The following is a 14352-nucleotide window of genomic DNA, read 5'->3' as shown; positions in this document are numbered from 1 at the left end:
GCATGTATTTTTTTCCAGTACCTCTTTGCTTCAACACGTGTCCACCATACGTGATAATAAGTACCTGACTTATGTTTACATTTCCAACATCTATCTGACATATTTTTAAACATTTTTGCCAATCTTGCTGGTGGCAAGTGCCATCCATAAAACATTTTATATAAGTTATCTTTGTAAGAAGCCGCCATTGTCAGTTTATAATTTCTTTCCCACAAATTTTGCCATTTTTCTAATTCTATGTTATATCCAAAGTTGTTTGCCCGTGTTTCTTTAACTTGATCATTTTTCATTTTCAAATTCAATAAAACTGTATAGGTTTTCTTAATTAGGGTCTCATCAGACCCCTTATATTCTTTGTTGCTATTTTCTGTGCTCTTTCTAGAGTTTTAGCATCTTTTTTGTATCGTGGTGACCAAAACTGGACACGGCACTCCAAACGTGGTCTTTTTTTTTTTTTTTTATTGAAAAGTTTTATAAAATACAATTTTCCTTTAAAAAAACCCCCCTTCCCCCTCCCTCCTCCCCTCCCTACCTCCCCCCTATCTCCCCCCCTCCCCCTCCCCCTCCTCCCTCCCCTACCTCCCCCCCTCCACTTCCCCTCCTCCCCCCTCCCCCCCCGACTTCCCAGAGCAAAATACAAGGTATATATCTAAAAGGCAATCATAAACAATCATATACTAACAATTATAAACTCTAAAATCCATCACTCTCTAGCTTGTATATAGTAAACCAATCCTTAATAATACTAAATATATATAAAAAACTAAAATAAAAGAAAACTAGCATCATTCCCATCTATGTTCTTCCACAATTCACTATTACCTTAACATATTCTCATTTGCACATTAATAAATAGTTCTTACACAAATTAACCCACATTAACCCACAAAACTTTCTTCCTCTTCCTCTGTAGTAAGTTGTCCATTAATTCCAAATTAAAAAAAAAATCTATTACCATACATAGCATCCCAAAACTTTTTTTTTTTAAAAAAACACAACTACCACTTAGCTATAAATATTTTGTGGAAGTTCCATAGATTTCTACTGGTCTTATTTTTTTTTCTTTTTTGAGCGTTTTAAGGCAGCACGCGTCACCCTCTGTTCTCTAAGATCATCCAAAAGAGTTGCAGCTTGAACTCCTCCTGTACCCTTCTCGTCTATCTGTGCATCTTCATCCTCTTGATGTTCTCCTTCTCCAGATCCCTCTGCAGCTTCCAGAAGTGTTGACGGGGTTACTTCCAAGACATTATTATAAAAATCATGCGCTTGCTTCACATTACTCAAACAGTATCTTTTGCCATCATACATGAAGCTCAACCCAACTGGGATCTCCCATCTAAACCTTATATCTCTTTGCTTGAGCTCTTGCACAAGAAATATAAAATCCTTCCTTCTCTTTAAAATCTTTGGAGGAATTTCTTTTAAAACCAAGACTTGTTGACCAGCAATCACAACTTTGGTATCGTAGGCAGCTTGTATAACTTCATCTCTAATTTCCCTTTTTACAAAATAAACCACCACATCTCTAGGCAACTTTCTCTGTTTAGCAATCCACGAATTCACACGGAACACTTTGTCCATACCTTGTTTTAATTCAGATGCTGGATGGTTCAATACTCCCTCAAAAGCCTCAGAAACCAGCTGCTTTAAATCTTCCTTAATATCCTCTTTTAGGCCTCTAATTCTCACAGCAAACTGCATCTGGTAAAATTGGGCCAAGCTCTGTTCACTGTCAATTTTGTCTTTTAAATCTTCAATTTCCAATACTTTTGCTTCTAATAAAGCATTCTTTTGAATCAAGTCTTGCACTTGATCATCCAGCACCTCCACACATTTAGCAACTTTTTGCACTGAGGACAAAATGTCTACCTTCATTTCTCTAAGTTTCTGTTCCATCCTTTCTTCCATTCTCTGCTCCAATTTCTCCAATTCAAACGTGGTCTTAATTAGTGCAGCGTAGAGTGGTACCACCAATTCTCATGATCTCGGTTTCTGGCTAATGCTTTTCAGCACAAGGAGAAGCCAAATCATAGGATCAGATTGGTCCCAAAAAGTGGGGCTTTCAGTTTAGAAGGAGTCACTGAGCAGGCAGAGAACCAGCCAACAGCCTCCCCTTTGAGTTGGTGGCTTCATTAATGCTCCTTCTGTAATACTAATACTAATACTAATACTAATACTAATACTAATACTAATACTAATACTAATACTAATACTAATACTAATACTAATACTAATAATAATAATAATAATAATAATGATGATGATGTTGGAAGGGACCTTGGAGGTCATCTAGTCCAACCCCCTGCTAAGGCAGGAAACCTTATACCATTTCTACTGGTTGCCCTTGTTTTGTCTCCCGTGTTTCAAGGTTGATGCCGTAGCTTGGGTGGAACTCAGGTTGCCGTTCACACAGGGCAGATAAAAGGACGGGGTTTATTTATTCAAAGGGCTTCATGTCACCCTGAAGTCTGCGCAGTAGTAAATCATAAAAACAATGCAAAATATATTCTCATAAAAGCGATACGCCCGAAAGAAAGGTTGCAAAGTACCTTCAGTTTGGAAAAACAGAGAGAGTCTAAATTCAATAATAAGTCAATAAACGGCACGTGGAAATCTTTGCTAGTTAAGACGGCTAGTTTGGTCCCTTTTTCAAAATGATTGCATAGATTTTTAAGGAACGGTGCAGAAATATTAATGACCACCAACCCTGGCAGCTGCCCGGGACAATCTAGCTGAGATTCAGGAGAACAGGGGCTTCCTCTATCTCCCCCTACCCTTCTGGGCATTCCCTTTGCTGTTAGAAAGAGAATTTGGGGTAAAGGTAGTTCCCTCATTTATGAATTTATACTTCTAAGCAAGGTGGGGAGCTGGGGTTAAGTCAGTCATGCCTGATTTTACGACCTTTTTGCCATGGTTGTTAACTGAATCACTGCAGTTGTTAAGTGAATCATATTGTTCTTAAGCAAATCTGCCTCCCTCCCCCCACCACTGATTTTGCTTGTTGGAAGATGGCTGGGAAGGTTGCAAATAGTGAGCACGTGAACCTGGGACACTGCAACCATCATCAATGCATGCCGGTTGCCAAGCGCCCAAATTTTGATCACATGACCAAAATGGGGATGTAGCAACAGTTGCAAGTATGAGAACCAGTCATAAGTCACTTTGTTCAGTGCTGCTGTAAACGGAGTGCTCACTAAATGAATGGTTATAAGTCGAGGACTACCTATATAACGGGCATCTTAATCCAATCCAGTAAAGCAGTTCTTAATTTCCTAGAATGATGCTGTGCATCGCAGCCAAAAATTGGGCCTCTGTGTAACAGTCTAAAATCAGGGAAGGAGTCATCATTAGCTGATGTCCTCATTCCATTTCTTGGGATCTTCCACAGAACTTCTGGAATCCTGATGCAAGGCTACATGGACTTTTAATCTGAACCCTTTATGAATCTTTACGAATTTCTTCGATCAGAACCTCTGCATTGTAGATCCTGGACTGACACCACCCTTATCCCCTCTTCATTCTGGCAGAGGTGGAGAAGGACCACGTTAGCATTTTCCCCCCCCCCGGCCCCTTTATCTCTCTCTGTCAATTCTTCCATCCACATCATTTAAACCTAGCAGTGGATCTTAATTTGAGGTGTTAGCTAACAGATTATTTAATTAATCCTCAACACCACAGAAAAGATGACAGAGGAGATTTATGAAAGAAATAGGAAAGAAAGAGCTCTGGGGTGCCTGATGGCAGATGCAGCATTGAATGACTCCGATTCCCATCAGTGGCGTAGCGTGGGGGGTGCAGGGGGGGCCGGCCGCACCGGGCACAACATCTGGGGGGGGCGCTCGCACTCGCAGCTCTCTGCTCCTGCCTGGCTCACTTTCTCTCACTGCAGTGCTGGCTGTGCGAATCTGAACCGAGCTGCCGGGTCGCCGCCCACTGTGTTAGTGGGTGCAAATTACTTGCCTTGCTCCGGGTGCTGACAACCCACGCTACACCACTGATTCCCATCAGTCTGAGATAGCGTGATCGCTGGGCAGGGTGGTTGGGAGTTGGAGACAAAATGGCCGGCCATTGAGAGGCATGTACTCCGTTTTCTTTGCTGGCAGCAGAATCAGTTCATTCGGCATTCTTAGTTTATGACCTACAAGGAGATTAAAAAGCAATCACATGAAAACGAAATTAGAGAACTGCATAAGAAGCAAAACGTTGTAAAAGCAAAATAACACCACAGAAGTACTTGGCCTGAGCCACCAGAGTCTGGCTCGTTTTTCCACACATGACTAATGTAGATCATGCAAAACATCAGATGGCTTTTAAACAGTGTTTCTCAACCTTGACCACTTTAAATTGTGTGGACTTCAACTCCCAGAATTCCCCAGCCAACATGCCTGGCTGGGGAATTCTGAGTGTTGATGTTCATACATCTTAAACTTGCCCAAGTTGAGAAACACGGTTTTAAAAATATAAAAACGATATATGACAAATGTTTAGAAAAACCGCAGGAGGCACTAATCATAATAGCCCCAGAGAAGTCGAATTCATACAGCGCATGCAATGGAACTAAAATGAGGTAGGATCAGTGGTGGGATTCAGCCGGTTCGCACCAATTCAGCAGAACCGGTAGCTAATTTTTTTGTTGCCCAGGTCTGGAATGGGCCAGTTGATCACATATTTGAATTCCACCACTGGGTAGGATCACTGTGACTGAGTTGTATGGAAACATCTAGCCATGCTCTCGGTAGGCCCTGTGAAACAATCAGTCTTGTTATGCTATAATATAAGCGTGGTCTATGATGGGAAGGCGTACAGCATACCCTATGACAGTGATGGCGAACCTTTTAGAGACCGAGTGGCCAAACTGCAACCCAAAACCCACTTATGTATCATCGGGTGCTGGGTGGGCGTGACCCATTGGGTGGGAGTGGCTGTGGTGGTAAAGGCAGACTGGGTGGGAGTAAAAAGTTCAATCAATTTATTCCAACTTTGCGAGATCTTTTTTTTTCCCCGCGGAAGTTGAAATTGATTGACTGAACCTTTTTTTTTTTTGCACATGGCGGCGGAGGCCTAAAGCAAAAAGGTTTTATAAAACCCAGATGAAGGCCTAGGACTGGGCCGACAGCGTGCGTGCCCACAGAGAGGGCTCTGCGTGCCACCTGTGGCACCCGTACCATAGGTTCACCACCTGTTCTGTACCAGCCTGCTACCGGCCTTGCAGAAAAGGCAACCCCTTTACAAACGGCAAGAGGCTGGAATGACGTCTGCCAAATTTATTACAAAAACAAACAAGACACGAACCAAGATACAGGAGCTTTGAAACACTATCTGAGCAGTTGCTTTCAGCAAACCAGCCCTCCCCACACAAGTCCTTTATAAAGAGTTCAGGGCGTGGCTTCTCTCTCCCTCCTTCCGAGAAGCCCCATTGCCTCCCTCTGTTTACTCCTACTTGACTGCCTCCTGCGTCGGGCGTCCTTGAACAGGGCCAGCTGTGGGTCATCTTCATCCACACTGTCAGGCTCACACAGCTGGGTCTCCATGGTGACCAAGTGGGAGGGGCCTGCCTGAGGGCTATCATCAGCAAGGTCTTCAACACCCCCCTCCTCCTCTGAGTCGTCCGACCCAACTGCCGAACCCACAGGCTGACCCTGAATCACAACACCACCATGGCCCTATGAATACAATGTTCCTGTTCTATGAGGGCTCCTTGATGCTCTCTGAGCTTGTTTGTTTTCTTGTAGATGTTTCATTACCCAAACTAGGTAACTTCATCAGTGCGTTGATGACGTTACCTAGTTTGGGTAATGAAACTTCGGCAAGAAAACAGCCAAGTCCAGAAAGCACCAAGGACCCTTCACTTCATGTGAACTACCAAGGCCCCCTCATTATTTGTATTTGTATTTGTATTTTATTCAATTTGTATACCGCCCTTCTCCCGAAGGACTCAGGGCGGTTAACAGGGCATATATAAATAACAATACAAAAATTAAAAAGAAATTAAACAAATGCCCAATTAAAATACAATAACAATAAAAACAGTAAAAAAAACCATTAAAAAACCCTAATGTTCCCCATCAGGCCAGACCAGCTAGTTCAAATAAGTGGGTCTTCAGCCCGCGCCGGAAGGAGCGAAGGTCCGATGCCATCCGGAGCTCAACCGGCAGGTGATTCCATAACGCCTCATTAGAACTGCCAATGTTCTTCTTTATTGGTATCTGTTCTGTGAACCCAGATTGGAGGTTCAGGATTTTGTGGAACCGCCACAAGTGGATAACCCAGCAGTTTTGAAGCCAGCACTAAGACCTGATCTGTTACTTAGATTTCCTAGTTTGATACAGAAAATTTGATCAACACATGTTAAAGACACACGCATACATCCAGCTACTTCTTGAACAACACAGTCCTTGTGTTTCTAAAAACAAAACAAAACGAGCGGGTCGCTCTGCTTCACTTCTTCAAGAGGCATTTAAAAAGGCTGGAACCATCTGAAGAGAAACTGGAAAGCATAATGCAGGTCGCTCACTCTCTGGCCAGATTTTGCTAATCTGGTAATGTGGACCCAAAAAACTTCATTCACTCAATGGAGTATCTAGCGCCTCATTCACATAGCATCTTAAGCTTAGCTAGGAGAAATCTCGGTTAGTTATTTCTTTGGGTCTGAGAATGTTGCATGACCGTAGGCCATTTGCTTTGGTTTTGATTCAGTGATTGTTGTGAGCCGCCCTGAGTCCTTAGGGAGAAGGGCGGCATATAAATTTAATAAATTCAAATTCAGTGTAGTTTTGCAAACTCTGGCAATGGGTTCCTTCAGCAACAAGGTTCAGTGTTCTGTGGGAATGCAACCTGCAGGTCAAAACGCAGGTCCTGAAGCCAAGCGATGTGATGCATCCTTTAGATCACGGCCCCTCAAACTTGGCCCTTTTATGACTTGTGGACTTCAACTCCCAGAATTCCTCAGCCAGGCACGCTGGCTGAGGAATTCTGGGAGTTGAAGTCCACAAGTCATAAAAGGACCAAGTTTGAAGACCCCTGCTTTAAATTCTACATCTGGCTGTCGATGAGTTAATGTGTAGGAGTGGTGTGCGGTCCTAGGATTTCTGTAATCTTCTGCCTAATTTCAAGGCCTTATGTAAGAGCTCCATTCAGACCTCCCATAGGTGTCAGAGAAGGGCGGGATCTTCCCATCTACTTTTTGCTGCATAGCTTCAGCCCCTCCTGTCTTCTTCAGGAGTCGTCTTCTTCTCCTGTCTGGCTGCCAAGAAAACATTGTTCTGCTGCCCCTAATAAGGATTTTCCTTTGTGTCAGTTCTGAGTTTGCTGAGTTTATTTAGAAATTAATCAATCTTTATGACATTTTCAAAACCAGGAATCTGATTAAATATTAACTGTAGGACTCCACAGCTTAGCAGCAGAAGCAATACTTAGGAATGATGGGAACTGGCCTCTGACCATTTGTTGGAGTCCTGCAATGCTGGCTAGGGAATTCTGGGAGTTGTAGTCCACGTGTCTTAAAATTGCCAAGTTTGAGAAACACTACTCAGAAAGGAGAGAGGCTCATAAGATTACATTTACTGGGTGATTTCCCTCAACACACAGGGTACACACATGACAGCCATTCCTTACCTTCAAGGAAGACAACCTGAAAAGGCCTTCCAACAAAGTATGTGAGGAGCAAGTTTGCAAACTTCAGAAATGTCCTAAGTTATTTCATGTATGTATTTTTATTCTTATCCTGCTCTTTTTCTAATAACCCAAGATTTTGGACATGAGGAAGGAGTTGTTTTACCCTCCTAAAAACAACCCTGTGAGGTAGACTTATGTCAGCCAATTAGCCCTACAATCATAGGTTGGAAAAAATTCAAGAGTTTCTATTCATCATCTATCCATATCTATATCTATATCTATTATCTATCATCTCTCTCTATCATCTCTCTCATCTATCTATTCTCTCTCATCTATCTAATCTATCTATCGATCTTATCTCTCTCTCTCTCTCTATTCTCTCTCATCTATCTAATCAGTCTGTGTCTGTGTCTGTGTCTGTCTGTCTGTCTGTCTGTCTGTCTGTCTGTCTGTCTCTGTCTGTCTGTCTGTCTGTCTGTCTGTCTGTCTGTCTGTCTGTCTATCTATCTATCTATCTATCTATCTATCTATCTATCTACCTACCTACCAACCTACCAACCTACCAACCTACCTACCTACCTACCTACCTACAAATGGATTTTTCCTGTGCTCTTTTTAAAGGAACAAAGCATGTATCTGGCTGTAAAAGAATAAAAATGGAAAGCAAACAGATCCATCAGTCGATCACTGAGGAGCTAGAGGAGATCCACGAGATTTTCGACGCCTGGTAGCCAGACAGTAGAAGGGAAGCATGGTGGAACCCCAAGTAGGATTTTCGGACGAAAAAAGACTGGTGGCCGCTGTTCGCTACCAAAGGTGAGACGGCTTGTGGCCGAACTCTGCACTCTCCGCTTAGGGGTGGTGCGAGGGTGACTGCCTGCAACGAGACAGGGAACCAGGCTCGGAGGGTGGATTCTCCAGCTCCCAGCAAAGGCTGTGCGGTGCCCAGCCCGGCCGAGGCGCAGGAGAGTTCGCGGAACGAAAGCCATACCTGCGATTCCATCCCTGCGCAGGGATTTCCAGGGCAACCGACCTAAGGAATTGCGCGCAGGCGACGCAGAGAGGGAGAGTCAGAGCACACAGGGAGGGATTTGCAAGGAGGCTAAAGCAGATCCGGCTCCCCCAACTGGGTGCCCAGAAGGGAATCCCCTGCCTGTTTTTCATGGGGGTTCCAGCTTACTCAGGAACAAATGTTTATTAGGGCAACGCAGGGGTTTCGTCTGCCTCCCCCCCCCCCAAGCCATGCCTCCCGCGGGTTCCTTTCCCTTCACCTTTCCCCGGATCATTGCCAATTGATCAAAAATCGTCTGGCCCAAAACGCTGGAAACTTATTTTGGTGGGTGTAAAAATGTGAAGTGGGGGCAGAAAAGTGTGTGTGTGTGTGAGTGTGAGAGTGTGTGTGTGTGTGTGTGTGTGTGAGAGAGAGAGAGAGAGAGAGAGAGAGAGAGAGAGAGAGAGAGAGAGAGAGAGAGAGAGAGAGAGAGAGAGAGAGAGAGAGAGAGAGAGAGAGAGAGAGGCTGGTCGGGAAGGGAACGAAGAGTAAATTCATAAAAAGTCGATTTTACGGAATTGGTGGCAACAGAGATGCTGGCCCACATTCTGAACCAAAGCAGCTCTTGAGGGGAACTCTGGGTGGAGAAAAAGAGACAATTGCTAAGTTTTCTCATTCTCTCTCTCCTGGAGCCCGGTTGGAGGCTAAAACTTTAAAAAGCCAGTTTCTCCATTCTATTCCCGCTGAAATCAAGAGGACTAATCCGGAGACTGGCGGGGCAGCGTTTCCGTTGGCACAGTCTCACGTGTGACGCCTCTCTCTCTCTCTCTCTCTCTCTCTCTCTCTCTCTCTCTCTCTCTCCCCCTCCTTTTTTTTCTTCTTCTGCCGTTACGTCTCTCAGGCGAAGGTCTCGATTGCTTGTTTTGATTTATTTTGTTTTCAGACTTAAACCTCTTCCAAAGGGCCAGTGGCTTCAAGGAGGTTCGTTTGGCCCACGAAAAGAAATTGTACATAGAGAAAAAACAACCCCTCCGGTGGATTATCTACCCCACCCCCACCCCCACCTCACCCACCCCACCCCCAGCCCCGTCCTTTGCTGCAATGGGGTGGAAGTGTGTGTGGGGGGGGAGGGGAGGGTTCGCGCCAGGCTTGCTAAGCGGCGGGAAGGGATCGATGGCGATCAATGGCGAGTCCGATCAATTAAACTCCCATTCCGATCAATTTGGCGCAGGATCCGACCTCTTTGGCTTAGCGCGGGGAGCGGAGCAGGCTGTACAGCCGAGGCTGCTTTCAACAAAGCGCAGGGCAAAGCTGTGGGTTCTTGGCCCTTTTTCACTGGCCCGGGATGGAAAAAGATGGGTGGGGTGGGGTGGAGGGGGAGGGGGCTTTAACAAATGAACCATTAAGCTAGAAACGAGGAAGTAAGGCCTGGCTGCTTGAAAAGGAAAGGTACGCGTGGTGTTTTCCCTTTTTTTTACCTCCTTAAGGGTCATTTACCTTTTGAATCTCAAAGGGGACTTAATAGCAAAAATCTGATTACAAATTGGCTGGGTTGGTCTTTAGGGGCCTGTGCTTGGGGTGGGGTGGGGTGCGGAGAAAGAGAAGAATATACACAGGAGGAGCTGCACGTAGACACACACACTCGCACTCCCGGCGTAACGGGTGAATTAACTAGCGAAGCGGCCATGGTAATTTCCTGGTTGTACCGACTGATGCTCTGGAGATTTGTACTGAACCAAGAAGGCCGGACTGAAAAAAGACGGCTCAGTCCAGCTTGGCAAAATTGGCAGAGAAAGGGGGAAAGACATTTTTTTTTTGTAAGTGGGGGAGGCATCGCAAAATTTAGAGATACGACATGCGTGGTTTTTTTTTTTTTTTTTTTTGCCCAGTTTTGCAACATGATCTCTCCGGGATGTTTAGGGAGAAATCTAAAGAGGACGCCTGAAGCTCGGGCTGGCGGCCGGGCTGGACTGGATCGGGGGAAGACCCGGAGGGAAAGAAGCCGGGCGTGGCTTATGGGGAGAAAATAGGCCAAGGATTGGGCTCCGGAGTCACCCTGGCTGGCACGACAAACAAGCGCCCGCGGAGACCTGCTACTTAGGGCGTGAGACGCCGGAGAGCAGGAAGCGGGTCCCTTTTGCAGAATCAAGTTCCGCGGGGGGGGGAAATTGTTTTAAGGGAAGAAAAAGCAAGCAAGCAAGAGGAAGGAGGGGGAAAAAATGGACGCAAATTCCTCCTGGTCTTTAGGAAGGAGGGTTTAGCATTGGAAGCTGGTAGAGCAGGCTCCGAAAGCATGAAAGTGGACGTTTTCACCGGCGTGCTCGACCGTAAGATTAAATGGAGGGGAATATTCAGATTTTAACTGCGAAGGTTAGAGCTTCCACAATCTGGCAGAGAAAAGTTGGAGGTTTCTCCATCCTCTTTGCCGCTGCCAGAAATTGTGTACTGTAGCCCATATCTAGAGGCCTTGCTTAAACTCATAGAACTGGAGAATGCGGGCATCTTTTGATCAAAGCCAACCAATTTTTGAAAGGTCGGGGTGACAGATTTGTATTTCCAAAACATCCCCTGGAGAATGATCAGCCAGCCTGGCCTCGGCCATTCCAAGCAAAATAAAGGCAATAAAAAGGATAAAATGCAAAAAGGACAAGAAACACGGGCCGGGAATTGGAGGGGGTGGCAACCATTTCAGCAATAAATAAATAAATAATAAATAAATAAATAAATAAATAAATAAATAAATAAATACAGATATAGAAGCCCACAGGTGTCACCTCCTCGACGCATCTTTCCCCAAATCCTTCTGTAAGTTTTGGTTGAAAACGGTGTGACGATGGACAAGGGGACTTCTGAAAGAGAATTTTGTTTTTTGTTTTTTTTTCAGGCGAGAGAGCTGCTTGAAAGAATGAAACCAACAATGGCGTTAATAAAGACTGGGCGGCCATAATCCCAAATAGGCAAAGTTGTAGAACCTGTTTCGAAAAGGCGAATAATTTCCTTTGATTTAAACCAGCCTGCAATCTGGGGAAACCCGGACTTTGCCCCGTTTAGCGAAAGGGGGAGGCCATCCTAAGATATGCCAGAGGTTGTCAAAGGCGAAAGAAACGCAGTTTTTTTAAAAAAAAAAATAAAATAAAATGGTGGGGAACGTAGTTCTTGGCCTTAATGGTTGTTAAACCCAAGGACTGGAGTTTCAAAGCGAATGAAGGCCATCACTTAAAGGCCCGAGCGGGGGCGGACTTAAAGCATATGTATTTTCTTTCTTTCTCTTTGGCTTGGGAGAAATTAAACTATCTCTCTAGCCGTTCCTGGGTGCAGGAGTGGGGCTGAACCCCGATTCCTACCCATTTCTCTCCCCGCTCCAACAGATTCCCTACCCTCTGGATAGCCTGAAGAGGGGAAAGAGGTGAAAGAGGTCAGCCCAATCAAACTAGGGGGAAAAAAGAGTTCTAGTTCTAGTTCCGAGGCGCCTGGTGCGTGTAAGCTCTACTTTGCTAGCTTGTGGATAAAAAAAAACACAACCCTTTGAAAAGTGCTTCCGGGCTATTCAATAGGCATCCCTTGCGGCGCAGATCACACCCGAGCTATTCTCAGGAGCTATGAGTTTATAAGGTATGTTTTTGTACCTTATATTTCCATTCCCAAAACTTATGTTGTTTTTTTTTCCTCCTCTCCGCCACACTCACAGGCACGCACGCACACACACACACACACACACCCCTAGCTGCAATCCACTGACGCTGGACTTCGCCAGCTGCCACCCAGGGCCGCCCACGGCTGATCGCGGCAGCCCTGGGCGCAGGGGATTAGCGTTTGCCGGCGCTTCGAGACAAGCCCTTCATTGTCCGGAGCTGCCAACGCCAGCCTCCCCTCCAGACGACGCGTCTGAACCCCCGTCTCTAACACCCCGCGGCTCTTGGGGGTAACCTTGCTTTTGAAAATGCCTTCCGTCCTTCTGCTGCCCTTCCCCCCCCCCCCGCCTCCCCGGCCTCAAGTCTGGAGCACCAGCCCCGCCACCTCCAGGGAAATCCCCCACCCGGGGTCCCCAACCTCGAACCACGTTACCTCTTAATGGGAAAGAACGTCAAGCCTTTTGCGGGGTGTCTTTTATTGCCATCAAAAGCGCAGCTTCCCGCGCTGTTGGTTGAGGTATTTACCCATCCCTCGCCCCGTAACCCCACCCACCCTCCCTCCAAGGGCGTTTAAATCAAAACCCCAAAACACCCCGAATTTAAAACCAGGCAAAAGTTTTCTCTAAGGGGTTACTGAATAAAATCAGGCGCCCCAATATTGGCTGTATGGCTGTAGGTTTAGGGTTGGCACTTTGGGGAAGGAGGTTTGCTGCCTTCCGCCTGTCATGGAAATCTGATTGGCTTCGATGGGGCTTGCTCGGTGGAGCCAACTTTCCTTAGGTTTGAAAGAGGGGAAATTGGGATAGGAGATTCTTTCCACGCAGAACAACCGCGCCATTTTCCGGGAGTTCCCGGAAGGGCTCTGCCGTCCCCCCCCCCCCCCCATGTAGGCCTGGGCTAAGGTCGAGCCAGGAGGCCCAGTTCCCTATCTTAGTGGGGCCAAACAAATCTAGTTTACCTTTAAAACACGTGGCTGGATTCAGCAGGATTAATCCCAGTTATTGGGCGACTACAGCTTCACCCCCCCCATCTCTTTCCCTTCCTACTGAAATGCTCAGAGACATGGAATAACCCGTGTCTAGATGCTGCAGCCAATCTTTATTTTTAGGGGGATGCGTCTCCTTTAAGAACTTGGATTTCCCAGGGTCGCCATCTGGGAAAAGGGGCCCGCAAGGAGGGGGGGGGAAGGGAACCTGGGAAATTATCTTTTTTAAGCAAGCACTGGCGGAAAAAACGTCCTAGAGGGGGAAATGTTTGTTTTTACACACTTGGCTTGCCTTTATGTGTCTGTAGGTTCAATTTGTGGATCTACGTCCGTAACTTCTTTCTCCCCTTCCCTGCTTTCCCCCCACCCCCACCCCCACGCCCGGTCTCCAAGTTTGGTTAGTGAATTGTCTTTGTTCCGAAATTATTTCTGACACCTCCCTCCCTCTCCCTTCTCTTTATTGGACTTTTCCGCCTCCTCCACTCCCGTTTGAGGAAACCCCGGCCCACCACAAAAGGCACAAACTGAAAACGAACATGGATTTTGGACGCTGGCACCAGCCTTGGTGGAGCAGTGGGCTAATGCCTCCTTAAGTAACACCAGCTGCCTGCAATTAGTGCAGGTTCGCATCCCACCAGGCTCAAGGTTGACTCAGCCTTCCATCCTTCCGAGGTAGGTAAAATGAGGACCCAGATTGTTGGGGGCAATTAAGCTGACTTTGTAATAATGCTGCTTGGGGTGTGTGTGAAAGCCCTAACAAGCAGGCATATACATAGAATGAAGGCTACTGCTAAGCTTGTAAGCCGCCCTGAGTCTTCGGAGAAGGGCGGGATATAAATGGAATTAAAATAAAAAAAAAATTAAAATAAAACGGCACCTGTAGGATTCTTGCCTTTAGCGGAAGAGAGCAAGCTAAGCTAAGGGAAGCGCGTTGCTAGTAACGGAAGCCTTTGCAAGACAAAGAGTGGAGCGGAGTAAATTCTGAGCTTGCTGACTTGGGCGTTTAAGAGGTCCCATTGAGCAGGCTGCAGCTGACGCGCAGATTGGTCCCATGGGCCCCGGGTGGCAACCAGTTGAAAATTTGAGGGCAAAAAACCCCACCTGTGGCTTTGTAGCGCGATCCCCATCAG

Source organism: Vipera ursinii (assembly GCF_947247035.1).
Source record: "Vipera ursinii genome assembly, chromosome: 1".
Classification (NCBI taxonomy): domain Eukaryota; kingdom Metazoa; phylum Chordata; class Lepidosauria; order Squamata; family Viperidae; genus Vipera; species Vipera ursinii.
Note: the sequence above shows the minus strand (reverse complement) of the source record.